The sequence below is a fragment of the Chlorocebus sabaeus genome, chromosome 4 (genome assembly GCF_047675955.1).
Source record: "Chlorocebus sabaeus isolate Y175 chromosome 4, mChlSab1.0.hap1, whole genome shotgun sequence".
Lineage (NCBI taxonomy): Eukaryota > Metazoa > Chordata > Mammalia > Primates > Cercopithecidae > Chlorocebus > Chlorocebus sabaeus.
Window position 1 is genome coordinate 43,917,091 of NC_132907.1, and position 16,214 is coordinate 43,933,304.

The following is a 16,214-nucleotide window of genomic DNA, read 5'->3' on the forward strand; positions in this document are numbered from 1 at the left end:
ATGAGAGACTGAAAGCTGGCTTTGTCACAGATCACTGACTTCTCTCATTTCTTTTTGAAGGACTGTGTGCAATTTTAAGAGTAGTTAGACTACATTATGCAGGTCAACTATCTTGGCCATGGCAGGTTAGAAAGTGAAATAATTTCATAACTTGTTTGATAATTACTAAGCCTGAAGACGTATCTTATTTGGTCACTAAATCAGGAGTATTAACTTACCAATATTGGATTATCTAAACGCAAAACATGTGCCACCATAGAGATTGCTTTGAAGATAAACACACAAACAGAAGCATACAAAAATTCTGAAATTTAAAGCCTTATGAAGTTTCACTAATGTTAGATAAAATGTAAAATGTCAAAGAGATTGTATAAGTAGGTACTTAAACATTCTTTACCACAAGAATGATTGGATTATAGTTGAAGATGAATATAAAGTCTTCTCAATTAAGTGAATTTGTTAATACACAATGGTACCGTAATACTAATATTTCACATTTGTTTAGCTTTTTTGAGTTTTAAAAGCACTTTCACATCTATTATATCATTTTATATGTAATTTTATTCAACATAAAATTGCCATAATAGTGATTATTAAACTGTAAATAATTTAAAGAAATAATCTGTATAGGTGCATTACAAGTAGTACATTTAAAGTTCTTTAGTATATGCAACACTGGAATGCTTGTATTAAAACTGATTTCTCAGAAATTAGTCTACTCCACAGTAGATACAAAAAAGTATTATAATTCAGGCTGTACTTCAGCAAAGTGGACAACTGAAGAAATTATCTGGGTAAAAAAATCAAAAAAAGAAATTTAAAACCTATGATATTTACCCTCAAAAGTTGAATTGTTACTATCCAGACCAACAAAAAAGATTGGTTGGCATGTTTTGGTTTCTAAATAGTGTCAGGCAATATATCAGATCAATTAAATCCAGTTTCATGGATTGGAATCAACCACGTTATATTTTGAAGGTACCCAGGTGATTCCAATGAAGGCTGAGAACTGTGATGTGATCTGCTGACGTAACAGTATTCACGTCATCTATTTTAGTGTAAAACTATCACAGTTACAGAATATTATGCATATATTAAAATCATATTCAAAACGCATACTCTCTATATCTAAAAATTGTCTATTTTTAAAATCTAAAATATTACATTGTGAATACGTAACATTACATAGTATAGTTATGCTATAGTACAACAGAAATACAAAGTTTATAACCCACCAGTCCTAACCACTAAAAGTTTACAATAGAAACTGAATTTTGGAGGATTATTTAAGCAATAATGTCTTCCAAAACAAAAAGAAGTAGCTACACATACAAATGATGTAAATGCCTAAATTTGAAAAAATAAAGACAAAATTAATTTACATATGTGTTTTAATTTTTTAATATATTTTTGATTGTTATTGAGTACAAACATTAGCATCTGTGGGAAAAATAAACCTGTTTTCAATTATCTGGAGTTCTAGTTTTAATATGTAATAGTAACAAGCAGTGATTGTACATTTCTTTTTAAAATGACTGCCTCATCCCTGATTTCCTTCATCCTCATTTTTGACCTGAGTCACATATTTTACTCTGTCCTTTACCCAGAGTCATAAACTCTAAAAGAACAGTGTGCTACTGTCGATCATTGGATCAGCAAATGCAGACTCCAGTGATGCTTGTCTTACTGAGATGCATGACTTCAGCATCTCTGTGAGCCAATGAAAACATTAAAAGACTGACTTCTACAGTCTTCCAGGAGTGAATGTCAACGTCATGGACTTCCATCACCTGCCAAACGTTTAACGGCAGCAGCAGATTATGGCCCACAAACTGTTGACTGGTACGTTAAATTTTAGAGCTATTATGCTTTAGGCATGGATGTATATTTTTATTACAAACTATATTAACAATGACATGTAATCATATCTTCATTAACTTTCTAGCTCAGCTTCCAGGAATAAGTGCCATCAGCTTTCATGATATTTTGAATATAATTGATTATTGACACCATTATCAATATAAATTGTGGCCAAAGGAAGTCAATCAGATGCACCTAATAAAGTTAAATGCACTAAAACATGAATATTCCAGATGGCTGAATCCTTGAACAGATAATTAAGGTACACTCTTATTTCATTTTTCATAAGAATAATCTATTCTGGACATCAGCCAGGAAACAAAGTAGGAGAGTTTTTTCCCCATTGCTAAGAGAAAAGACTGTTTATTCACTGTGATTAGCCAAACAATTTATATGATTACTCCCATAAATATAATCATTTTGAAAAATTAATGAGAATTTTACATCTAGTCCAACAAAAGAGGCAGAATCATCTTTATGAAGCGTCTTCTATTTTAGGGATAATAGGTAAATATTCATATAGCATATCACATAAATGCTAAATTCAAAAAGTTATTTTATGTTTTTAATATATAATTTGTAAAAACAGTTTCGTATATATTTCTGAGAGAAACTTTGCATTTTAAAGTCTAAATTAAAATTAAATGGAAGAAAAGAAAATGGATGCTAAAATTTATTTACCCGTAATTGGTGGATTCTTATTGATTGCATTTATAACACTAAAAAATATACTTTCTTGCAGAGAACATGAACAACCAAGCATTTACATTTAGACTTTGTTCCCAGGGGTGGGAGAAATCTTTGGATCCAGTTACAAGCTGATTATCTGAAACAGTTAAAAAAAAAAAAAAAAAAAAGTTAGTGACAAATACGGGTGCATCCTAATTGAATTGTCCACTTCATTTTGCCCATTCTGCAGTGTAAGCAATAGGCTAAATCCTGTTTTTAGCTATGCAGGATAAAAGACTATTTGAAGTTGTAGTCTATAGCTGGCTTTTCACAGTAAATTGACCTTGTTCAGCAGAGCCAATGTCATAATGCTCTGCTTTATCTAGGCTGAGAGAAAAAAATCACAAATTGCTTCTGCATGATTAGTTCTGCCACTTCAAACGTGTTTCTTCCGAGTTTGCTTCTATACTTACTGCTAAAGATACGTGCCACTGGGAAATGCTGATTCAACTCTGAACTTCTTCAATTAAATAACCCTTTAATTGCCAGTTCATGAAATTATAACCTTTAGAAAATGTGACATAAAAGCATGTTCCATATGTTGGAAATATAAAACTTTATAAAAAGATGAGTCATATCTCATACAATATATCAAAATTAAATTTAATGCAAAATTAGTTGAAGTAATAAAAATAATTGAAAGTTGAATTTGAGAAGTTGGAAAATACATTTAATCACTATAAAAGATGTATAGGGTTTTTTCCTGAAATATCTAGACTACTCCAAATATTGCAATAACACACTGGAAATGTACTTTTCTTTATATGTAAAAGTTTGCATTCTGTTTTAGGAACTGTTACATTTGAGTTTGAAAACATATGAATACAACTTAATGTTTACTTAGTCAAGAAAAAAAATGTATGACCCATTGTTATAAAAATATTAAGAAGCAGTAATTCCCAAATATATAATGAACTGTCCATTTTACCAAAAAAAAAACCCCTGATGATTTACATACCCAATTAGAATAGAGACACAGTTTTCTAAATAAATAGCATGCCAATGAAATATGGTCCAAAAATATGGTTTCTTCCTGCTCCTGACTTCTTTTACCAGTCAGTATAGACTTCTAAAGCCATTGATTTATTAACTTTACACCTCATCAAAATATAAGTTTAGTGACTTTGATAATAAAAAAGGAATTGCGTCAAATATTACCAATCCCAGAAAACATAGCTGGGATTGAATTTACTGATAATACCCCAAATAGAAATGATATCTAAATAAATTACTTTTACTTTGAGTTCATGGATTTATTTTCTACTATCAAAACTGCACAATCATAAAAATGTTCAAGACAATGAAAATATAGCAAATGAGAATACTGGAATTAGTGAAAAAATAGGGTTGCTTTGGTTTTTGTTCCATTGTGTGTTTAGATTGTCAAATGCTGTAGTTCTAAACTATCTTAAGATCAAATACTTATATAGAATAGAAAACTCTTGGTAACATCACTTTGAGACCGTTTTGAAATTTTATATACAATATTATACATCTAAATTAAAATATGAACTAGATAGCAAACTAAATAATTATTCAAATAATTGAGATTAACTCCTCAAATGTTCAAGTTAGTCACTAGAACCTATCATCTGTGCTTTTACTTCATTTGTGTTGTGCTACTGCTGAGAAAAGTATAATAGGTAATTGAAAAATAAGATTTGTTGAGTGTTTATAAGAAAGGAGAATAAGTGAGGAATACAAAATTCATGGGGCTGATTTGTGCTAAAGCTGTTCTATCAGATACAGATAGGAGTGACCCAAAGTAGATAGATCCACTTAAAGGTGAAGAGTAAACTAGAAATGTGTTACCTGACAAATAATTCTGTATATCAAAAGATTTTGCTAACCAGCCTGACACATAATTGGCACATGTTGTCATCTTCCATTAATCTCTTTACAAATGATGACAGCACTGAGAAAGAAAGAACTGAATATTTTTATGAAGTTATAGGCATTTTTCTGGATCAGAAATACATATATATATATTTCTAATTAATAAAAATTTGTGATTTGTTTACAGTCTAATTTGACAATATGAAAGTATTACATATTAAACATAAGAGTGCTTCATTATGTGATATCGTGTTAACATTTTCTGGGAAACAGCTTAAATCAGTCATAGGCATTTTATGTGCTTGAATCCTGGAACTCCAATATGTTTTACCTGTGGTAATCAGGGTAAGTCACAAAACAAAATTGTAATTTTAGAAAATGGTATTATTGGCAAAAACTGCAATTACTTTTGCACCAGCCTAACAAATAAATGTAAATTCTGGAATGAATTTATTGAATTATTTTTTTAAATACACATTAATATATGTGGCAGGTTTAAAATTTTTTTCTCCTAAATAAAGAATACCACATTGATACAGGGGTGCTTCCAGCTTGATGAAACACAGTAACACCAGTCAATTATCTGTTTTGTAAGGAGATTTTCTACAGAAAAGTAGATAACATTTACATCTATGAGTTGGTATTCACAAAGGCAACTTACAGTAAAATATAAATGTAATTCCTTTAATTTCTACAAAAGAATTTAATTATTTTACTACACTTGATAAAATCCCTATGGGGTACACTGAAGCAAATACTAACTTCGGGTTCCCCCCAAAAATTGTTAGCAAAACAATGTTAAAATCATGATTGTAAATTGTATCTGCTATATGCATAACCAGTCTCTGACCTGTGAATCCCATGTCTCCATTCATTGTTTTGGCCCATTTTCCTAAAAACCACAAAGTAAGGTATGCAAAGGTCAGAGGGAGGATTAGATCTCTACATGCTTGAACATTCCCAACTTAAGAAAAAAAATGCCTTAGAGTCCTGGACTCAGGCCACCAAAGTAGCATTATGCCCTTGAGAAAAAACAATTTGCAGCTTGGTGTTATGAAGACACTTACTGAACATCAATTGAGTGTTATGTTCAACTGAAAAGCATCTTCTAAGCTAGCTATCTATTCCATTTGGTTCATACTCAATTGCCAATTTCCCCCTTCTCTTCTATGCTACCTACTCTCTTATCTGCCCATGAACATAAAAGATACTCCCTTCCCCACCCCACTTTCAAATAAAAGAAAGGAAAAGGAAGTAACAAAGGAAATTAAAATTAAATTATTTTGACTTTGCTACTTCTAGAGTTACTATTTCATACATTTCTCCTTCCATTTTCTGCCAAATTTCTTGAAATGTGCTTTATGTTTACTGCCTCATCTGTTTCTTCTTCATCACTCATTGCCTAACTCCTCCCCCTACTATTCTAGTGTAATTTTGTACTGCATGGTTACTAAATCAAATGGGACAATCAGTTGGTGATGTTTTGTTTTGTTTTGTTTTGTTTCTCACCTCATTCAGGTTGAGCTTTAATTCCTCTCACTGAGATTCATCACTTCCTTATAAAATTCCATTTTCTCAACTCTTCAATAGAAGAGTGAAGAGAGGACATCACTGTTATTCTCCAGGTTAGTCAAACCAAACAGACCCTTATATTCTATCAGCTTCGATGTTTGTGACAGGACACTGGTCCAATTCAACAGTTGTCTCTGTAGCTTCTCCATAGTTATCGAAACAAATCTGCAGGGACTTTTCCACTTGGGTATTCAATTTTGACCCCACACACAGTATATCTAAAATTAAAAAGCCCCTACATTTCTCTACATCTGTAATCGTACTGAGATAATGCTATCAACCATTCTTAAGCTTTGAGTCATTTATTATTTTCCCTGCCTCCAAGTACTGACTGTACCACTCCCATTGTCAGCAAGTGTTCTCAGCGTTCTTCAAGTCCAGAGCAATATTTCCAAATGCAATCTGCAGCCCTCTGTCTGAATGCCTATCAATACATCAAACTTAAAAATATAAAAGCAAACCAAGAGTTTATGTTTCCTTCTTTTCTCACTTGGTATTAAAGACATTGCCTTTCTCCCAATTACCAAGGCTCAAGCCTGCAAATCACCTCACTGCATATTCTGAATAAGTTGTAAATAATTCTTAATCTGTTTCCTCACCTTCATTCGTTCATTTATAAACACTTTCATGCCTTCAATTGGTTAGGCAAAGTTCAATCACAAATTGAAGAAGCAATGTGTCTGTCTTTAACTCATTACCTAATTGGGGCTCTAAATATGTAAATAACATGGTGGTAATTCAGATAATGTGAGATCACTAACTTGGGGACTAAATAGATGAGACTATCAACAAAGAAAGACAAGTTTCTTTGTCTTTTTTTCTATAGATTTTAGAGAAGAACAAATGAACTTTTTTTTTTAACACAGTTAAGAGACAGCACCAACTTATGTTGAACTTGTCAGATGGAACTAGGCTACTGATACTCTTCCAGACATTAAAAGGTGAGGTAAAATATGGGTGTGGAAGATAGTTTGAAAGAGAAAATATAATAGTGTTAGAAAAGAAGAATGTAGAGTGCTGATATTTAAGGAGCAGGAAGAGGAGAGAAATTAGTGAATGAATGTGAAACAAGGGATGTCAAAAACTTTTCTAAGCTGAGAAAATATCCTTTTATTCTCTTTCTACCATACATATCCTCTTCAGGTTTTTTGTTTTTTGGTGGTGGTGGTGGTGGTGGTGGTGGTGGTGGTGGTGGTGGTGTTTTCTTTTCTTTTTTTTCTTTTTATTTTTTTTTGATGGAGTCTGGCTCTACACTTAGGCTGGAGTGCAGTGGCATGATCTCGGCTCACTGCATCCTCCACCTCCTGGGTTGAAGCAATTCTCCGCCTCAGCTTCCCGAATACCTGGGATTATAGGCATGCACCACCATGCCTAGATAATTTTTGTATTTTCAGTAGAGACAGGGTTTCACATGTTGGCCAAGCTGGTTTTAAACTTCTGATCTCAAGTGATCCGTCCACCTCAGCTTCCCAAAGTGCTGGGATTATAGGCCTGAGCCACTGTGCCCGGCCCTCTTCAGGTTGTTTAATGCTCTATTAAACCATTTACATATTTTATTTTAAATGTTGATTTTCTTGTCTCTCTCCCTTCATAGACCATCTGTTTTTTGAGGACAAAAAGTGTGTTTGGTACATCTCTCTCTCTTTAGTGCCTAGTGTATTGCCTGTAATATAAAACATGCTCAAAACTTTACTGGCTTAATTAATAAATGACAGTGTTATCCAAGAATTCAGAAAACAAAAAATATTGGAGAAAGATGCCTTAACAACATGGAAGAAAGGAGGGAAAATGAAATCAGAACATTTGATTTGAAAACTTAACTTGAAGGTTATTGATGATGATAGTAAGAATAGTTAGTAGAGTGTTGAGAATAAAGCCAGATTGCAAGAGGTTGAAACATCAAACACAGTTTTGTAGTAGGTCATACGGGGAGACCACTCTGGAGACAGATTTCAGAGTTAACGTAAAAAAGGGGTCAGAGTGGCAGATAGTAAAAGAAAAATTACTTGCATTCCAATCATATGGCTAGAGAATCCTCCAGCAGAAAGTCTACTCTAAACTGGGTTAAGTTAGTATTTAGCAAAAAGCAGCAGATTTAAGTAGAGACAATGCTGAGCTCATGAGATAAAGAGCAAGATAAGGCTATAAATGGCAAATAGAGCATGTGATGAGAACTGGGAAAGATGTGGAGAAGTTTAGGAAGCATTTTGTGAGGGGAAGTAAGACAGACAAATGGTTTCGGAATAGGCTGCCACTTTCCAGCGTTGTGTAGGAGATGGCAACTTTAAGTAGCTATAGAAGTCTTCATGGAATCCACATCAAGGAAAGATCTGTTTTCTTCTTAGGAAGGAGTGGCTGAAGCTTTGGGTATTTTTGTTTGTTTGTTTCCCATTTGATTTTATAATGTTTTTTATTTTACTTTAAGTTCTGGGATACATGTGCTGAACATACAGGTTTGTTACATAGGTATACATGTGCCATGGTGGTTTGCTGCACCCATCAACCCATCATATAGGTTTTAAGCCCTTTATGTATTAGGTATTTTTCCTAATGCTGTCCCTCTCCCGCCTCATGCCCTTTCAGGCCCTGGTGTGTGATGTTGCTCTCCCTGTGTCCATGTGTTCTCATTGTTCAACTCCCACTTTGCAGGGGCATGAATGAAGCTGGAAACTATCATCCTCATGAAAGTAACACAGGAACAGAAAACCAAACACCGCTTTGGGTATATTTTTTAAGCAGCAGCAAGAGATTCAATCACAAATTAGTGGGAGATGATGACTCCAATGATAAAAGATAACCTAATGTTCAAAATTCCAGAAAGGGGTGAAATTCTGGGAGATTTAACTTTGTGAAGGAGGAGACAAAGGGGGGCAATATTTTCTTCTGAGTAGGATGAGATACTATTAGGCTGGGAAAAGAAGTGAACAAGCATGGTTGTAAGACAAGGAATGCAAGATTTTTTGTTAAATTAGGAATTGAAAATGAAAAAGATAGAAAAAGAATTGGTGGTTTGAGAAAAGAAGAAACAGTTTAAAATAACTTCTGCAGGTATTTGGAAACTTGAATAAAAAATAAATAAATGAGATAAATTAGTTTTTTTAAATTAAGATTACTGTACGCTATCAAGGGTCCAACTTAGATTACACATTTACATTGAACTTAATCCACTTCTGTAATTTTCTCCAGCTCTATCCAAATTGCTTGTGAGTGGAATTAGAGAAAATTGATCATTTGGTTGAGCGAGGTTTGGGGAATTAACTGACAAACTGAAATAATGTGTCAGTTTGCTAGGGTTAGGAAATGGAAAATGATAAGGAAGATAGAGATGAAATAACTGAGCATGGAATCCATTATAGTTTGCATATGAAGTGAAACAAGAAAGGGACTTGTAAAATCAAATTGGATTAAGAAACTTGTGTTAAGTGTAAGGTCAAAAGCAATGTTTAGTAAACATGAGAGAGAGAGAATGGCAGCAAGCTGTAGTGTCAAGAAAATTTCAAAATATTATAGATATAGAATACTTTGGGACACAGATAAAGTCCATAAATTAAAAAGGAAAGTGGAATAATGAAAAGGAATTTGTAGAACAATCTCTTGAAAACACTGAAAGGCAGCCAGAAGAATCCTCATCCTGCCTGCTCTCTCAAACAACAGAATGAAGGGTGAATGTTACCATTCTGGAATCAGACATAGCTAGGTTCAAATCATGACTGTTTCTCCTTATGTAAGTAACCATAAGCAAGCTAGTTTTCTGTGCCTCACTTTCCTCATCTGTCAAACAGGAATGTGCCTGCTTCCTAAGGTTGCTGGGAAGGTTACATGAGATAAAAGAGTTTAGTACAGTGTAAGCTGAGAGCAGGTGGTTTGGAGCATGGACTCTGGAGAAGCACTGCTTGTGCTTCAATCCCAGCTGTGCCACTTACTGGTTTTACAACCTTAGGCAAATATTAACCTCTCTGTGCTTCAATTTTCTTGCATGAAAATGCGCATAATAATAGTAACTAACTCATATGGTGGTTGTGAAGATTAAGTGAACCACAAGAAATTGCTGCTCTTCAATCATTTTTGACCTGTAAGAATAGCAATTTTATATAGTTCAACCTAATAATACATGCACATTGTTTAATGTTTTTATTTTTTGAGATGGAGTCTCGCTCTGTCCCCCAAGCTGGGATGCAGTGGCTGGATCTCGGCTCACTGCAAGCTCCGCCTCCGGGGTTCACGCCATTCTCCTGCCTCAGCCTCCCGAATAGCTGGGACTACAGGCGCCCGCCACCTCGCCCGGCTAGTTTTTTGTAGTTTTTAGCAGAGATGGGGTTTCACTGTGTTAGCCAGGATGGTCTCGATCTCCTGACCTCGTGATCCACCTGTCTCGGCCTCCCAAAGTGCTGGAATTACAGGCTTGAGCCACTGCGCCCGGCCATGCACATTGTTTAAGATAGAGCATGGCACATAATACGTGATCGACAAAAGTTATTATGAAAGGATAGCTACTACTACTATTACTACTAGTACTGGTACAACTAGTAAAATAAAAATTCTTAATGTGGCAGAGTCTAAAGAGTTTCAGAAGTAACATTGAGAAGACAGGTCTCAATTAAGGCAAAACAGTGAAGACAATGTAATAAAAACAACCAGGAAACACATTCCATTAAATTCTTTGTCAATACAATAAGGTTCCGAAATGCACACAGCCTGTCACTTCATCTTGTTCAAATCAACATCCCCACCTGCCTGGGTAATGGTAACTTTCCCCCAATTTAATTATCTTCCTTCAGTTTGTTTTCTCTAATCCCTGTCGCATAATACTCTCAAATTTTTCTTTCTAAAGAGCCAATTTTCGTGTCCCATTTTATCCTTAAAAAAATGAATAAAATTCATGCTCCTCATGTTTGTCTTCAAGAACTGATGTGATTTGGCCCCAAATTAGCCCCAAAGCCTATATTCCCCATATACTCCACCCAAACCTACTGCTTCAGTTAAACCAGACTACTCCTAGCTTTGCAAATATGATGTATATTCCCACCTTGTCCCCATCTGACTGAAATATATTTCCAGGCTTTTGATCAGTGCCTATTCATAACCTCAAGTTCCATTTCAATTTCTCATTGACTAGTAGACTATTGAAATTTCAGTTCCCCACTTCACTCATATCTCTCTCATATCTGAGCTACCCAAGTGCTGTGCAAAGATCTGTAACACTACTTTCGTTTGTTTTGTGTGTGTAGGTGTGTATTCTATTCTCTCATGAGTCTTCAGGAACCCTTAAAACAGAAAGCATATTTGAAATCTCTTTGTATTCCTCATTGAACAACCACAGTTGCCTTGTATTACATTATTATAACATTTATAGATGTTTACAACAATTTTAGAGTGACAAATATTGGGAGAACTGAAAACTAAGAAGATAAATTTTTGATACTCCATAAGTGAAATATACAGTCTCAATTCAGATGTGAAAATTGCTCACATAGCAAAATTTAGAAGAAAACAAAGAAAAGTTTACTTCCTACCATTCTTAGATCTATACTAGTGTAAATCCTGTTAGATTGTCCTTACAGATAGATGAGAATACAAAGAACAGAATCCAAAGGACCTTAATAAATTTTATCACAGAGACTATAAATAAATTTTATTATTTTGAATATAAATAGAACCTTATATTCTATTACTTAGAATATAAATTATTTGAAAGATAGATTGAACCTTATATTCTATTATTATTTAGAATATAAGGCTAAGTGTCTATAATTGACTGTGGAGGAAGCATCTTAGAAAGTGTGTAGATTTTTTTCTAACGAGCCCTCTGGTTAAGTTTGGAAATATTTTAGGTGTATGCAAAATCAATGGGAAATTACCTCACTGGAATTTTTTAAAATTTATATGATTACAACATTAAGAATGATTCCTGGTGAAGTGCCCAAGATGGCCAAATAGGAACCGCTCCAGCCTCCAGTTCCCAGCATGAGTGACACAGAAGATTGGTGATTTCTGCATTTTCAGTTGAAATGTTGAAATTTCAACTGAAATTTGAAATCTCACTGGGGCGTGTTGGACACTCGGTGCAGGTTAGCAGGTACAGCCCGACCAGTGAGAGCTGAAGCAGGGCGAGGCATCTCCTCACCTGGGAAGCGCAAAGGGGAAGGGAATTCCTTTTCCTAGCCAAGGGAAACTGAGACACACAACACCTAGAAAATCAGGTAACTCCCACCCTAATACTGCACTTACAAAGGGTCTTAGCAAACGGCGCACCAGGAGATTATATCCCACACCTGGCCTGGAGGGTCCCACGCCCACGGAGCCTCCCTCATTGCTAGCACAGCAGTCAGAGATCTAACTGCAAGGTGGCAGCAAGGTTGGGGTAGGGGGCCCACCATTGCTGAGGCTTAAGTAGGTAAACAAAGCTGCTGGGAAGCTTGAATTGGGTGGAGCCCACCGCAGCTCAAGGAGGCCTGTCTGCCTCTGTAGACCCTATCTCTGGGGACAGGGCATAGCTAAACAAAAAGCAGCAGAAACCTCTGCAGATGTAAATGTCCCTCTCTGACAGCTTTGAAGAGAGCAATGGTTCTCCCAGCAAGGAGGTTGAGATCTGAGAACGGATAGACTGCCTGCTCAAGTGGGTCCCTTACCCCTGAGTAGCCTAGCTAGGAGACATCACCCACTAAGTGCAGACCAACACTTCACACCTCACATGGCTAGGTACACCTCTGAGACGAAGCTTCCAGAGCACGAATCAGACAGCAACACTTACTGTTCAGCAATATTCTATCTTCTGCAGCCTCCACTGCTGATACCCAGGCAAACAGGGTCGGGAGTGGACCTCAAGCAAACTCCAACAGACCTGCAACTGAGGGTCCTGACTGTTAGAAGGAAAACTAACAAACAGAAAGGACACCCACACCAAAACCCCATCAGTATGTCACAATCATCAAAGAACAAAGGCAGATAAAACCACAAAGATGGGGAAAAAGCAGGGCAGAAAAGCTGGAAACTCAAAAAATCAGAGCACATCTCCTCCTCCAAAGGAATGCAGCTCATTGCCAGCAACAGAACAAAGCTAGACAGAGAATGACTTTGATGAGTAGAGAGAAGAAGACTTCAGTTAGTAAAACTTCTCACAGCTAAAGGAGGAACTATGTCCCCAGGGCAAAGAAACTAAAAACCTTGAAAAAAGAATGGAAGAATGGATAGCTAGAATAATCTATGCAGAGAAAACCATAAATGAACTGATAGAGATGAAAACCATGACACAAGAACTATGTGACAAATGTACAAGCTTCAGTAACTGACTCGATCAACTGGAAGAAAGTATCAGTGATTGAAGATCAAATGAATGAAATGAAGCAAGAAGAGAAGTGTAGAGAAAAAAGAGTTAAAAGAAATGAACAAAGCCTCCAAGAAATATGGGATTATGTGAAAAGACCAAGTCTATGCCTGATTGGTGTGCCTGAAAGTGATGGGGAAAATGGAACCAAGTTGGAAAACACTCTGCAGGATATCATCCAAAAGAACTTCCCCAACCTAGTAAGGCAGGCCAACATTCAAATTCAGGAAATACAGAGAACGCCACAAAGATACTCCTCGGGAAGAGCAACTCCAAGACACCTAATTGTCAGATTCACCAAAGTTGAAATGAAGGAAAAAATGTGAAAGGCAGCCAGAGACAAAGGTCGGGTTACCCACAAAGGGAAGCCCATCAGAATAACAGCAGATGTCTCGACAGAAACTCTCCAAGCCAGAAGAGAGTGAGGGACAATATTCAACATTCTTAAAGAAAAGAATTTTCAACCCAGAATTTCATATCCAGCCAAACTAAGTTTCATAAGTGAAGGAGAAACAAAATCCTTTACAGACAAGCAAATGCTTAGAGATTTTATCACCAGCAAGCCTGTCCTAAAAGAGATCCTGAAGGAAGCACTAAACACGGAAAGGAACAACCGGTACCAGCCATTGCAAAAACATGCCAAAATATAAACACCAATGATGCTAGGAAGAAACTGCATCAACTAGCGAGCAAAATAACCAGCTAATATCATAATGACAGAGCCAAGTTCACATATAACAATATTAACCTTAAATGTAAATGGACTAAATAGTCCAATTAAAAGACACAGACTGGCAAATTGGATAAAGAGTCAAGACCCATCAATTTGCTGTATCAGGAGACCCATCTCACATGCAGAGACATACATAGGCTCAAAATAAAGGGATGGAGGAAGATCTACCAAGCAAATGGAAAACAAAAAAAGCAGGGGTTGCAATCTTAGTCTCTGAAAGAAAGAGACTTTAAACCATCAAAGATCAAAAGAGACAAAGAAGGCCATTACATAATGGTAAAGGGATAAATTCATCAGGAAGAGCTAACCTAAATATATATGCACCCAATAAAGGAGCACCCAGATTCATAAAGCAAATCCTTAGAGACTTACAAAGAGATTTAGACTCCCAGACAATAATTATGGGAGATTTTAACACCCCAGTGTCAACATTAGACAGATCAACAAGACAGAAAATTAACAAGGATATCCAGGAATTGAACTCAACTCTGCACCAAGCAGACCTAATAGACATCTACAGAACTCTCCACCCCAAATCAACAGAATCTATATTCTTCTCAGCACCACATCACACTTATTCCAAAATTGACCACATAGTTGGAAGTAAAGCACTCCTCAGCAAATGTAAAAGAACAGAAATTATAACAAACTGTCTCTCAGACCACAGTGCAATCAAACTAGAACTCAGGACTAAGAAATTCAATCAAAACAGCTCAACTACATGGAAACTGAACACCCTGCTCCTGAATGACTACTGGGTACATAATGAAATGAAGGCAGAAATAAAGATGTTCTTTGAAACCAATGAGAATAAAGATACAACATACCAGAATCTCTGGGACACATTTAAATCAGTATGTAGAGGGAAACTTAAAGCACTAAATGCTCACAAGAGAAAGCAGAAAAGATCTAAAATTGACACCCTAACATCACAATTTTAAAAACTAGAGAAGCAAAAGCAAACACATTCAATAGCTAGCAGAAGGCAAGAAATAACTAAGATCAGAGCAGAACTGAAGGAGATAGAGACACAAAAAACCCTCCAAAATATCGATGAATCCAGGATCTGTTTTTTTGAAACGATCAACAAAATTGATAGACTGCTAGCAAGACTAATAAAGAAGAAAAGAGAGAAGAATCAAATAGATGCAATAAAAAATGATAAAGGGGATATCACCACCGACCCTACAGAAATACTAACTACCATCAGAGAATACTATAAACACCTCTATGCAAATAAACTAGAAAATCTAGAAGAAATGGATAATTTCCTGGACACTTACACTCTCCCAAGACTAAACCATGAAGAAACTGAATCCCTGAATAGACTAATAGCAGGCTCTGAAATTCAGGCAATAATTAATAGTCTACCAACAAAAAAATATCCAGGACCAGATGGATTCACAGCCGAATTCTACCAGAGGTACAAAGAGGAGCTGGTACCATTCCTTCTGAAACTATTCCAATCAATAGAAAAAGAGAGAATCCTCCCTAACTCATTTTATGAGGCCAACATCATCCTGATACCAAAGCCTGGCAGAGACATAACAAAAAAAAGAGACTTTTTGACCAATATCCCGGATGAGCATCCATGCAAAAATCCTTAATAAAATACTGGCAAACTGAATCCAGCAGCACATCGAAAAGCTTATCCACCGTGAACAAGTGGGCTTCATCCCTGGGATGCAAGGCTGGTTCAACATATGCAAATCAATTAATGCAATCCAGCATATAAACAGAACCAAAGACAAAATCCACATGATTATCCCAATAGATGCAGAAAAGGCCTTTGACAAAATTCAACAGCCCTTCATGCTAAAAACTCTCAATAAACTAGGTATTGATGGGACGTATCTCAAAATAATAAGAGTTATTTATGACAAACCAACAGCCAATATCATACTGAATGGGCAAAAACTGGAAGCATTCCCTTTGAAAACCGGCACAAGACAGGGATGCCCTCTCTCACCACTCCTATTCAACATAGTGTTGGAAGTTCTGGCTAGGACAATCAGGCAAGAGAAAAAAATAAAGGGTATTCAGTTAGGAAAAGAAAAAATCAAATTGTCCCTGTTTGCAGATGATAGGATTGTATATTTAGAAAACCCCATTGTCTCAGCCCAAAATCTCCTTAAGCTGATAAGCAACTTCAGCAAAATC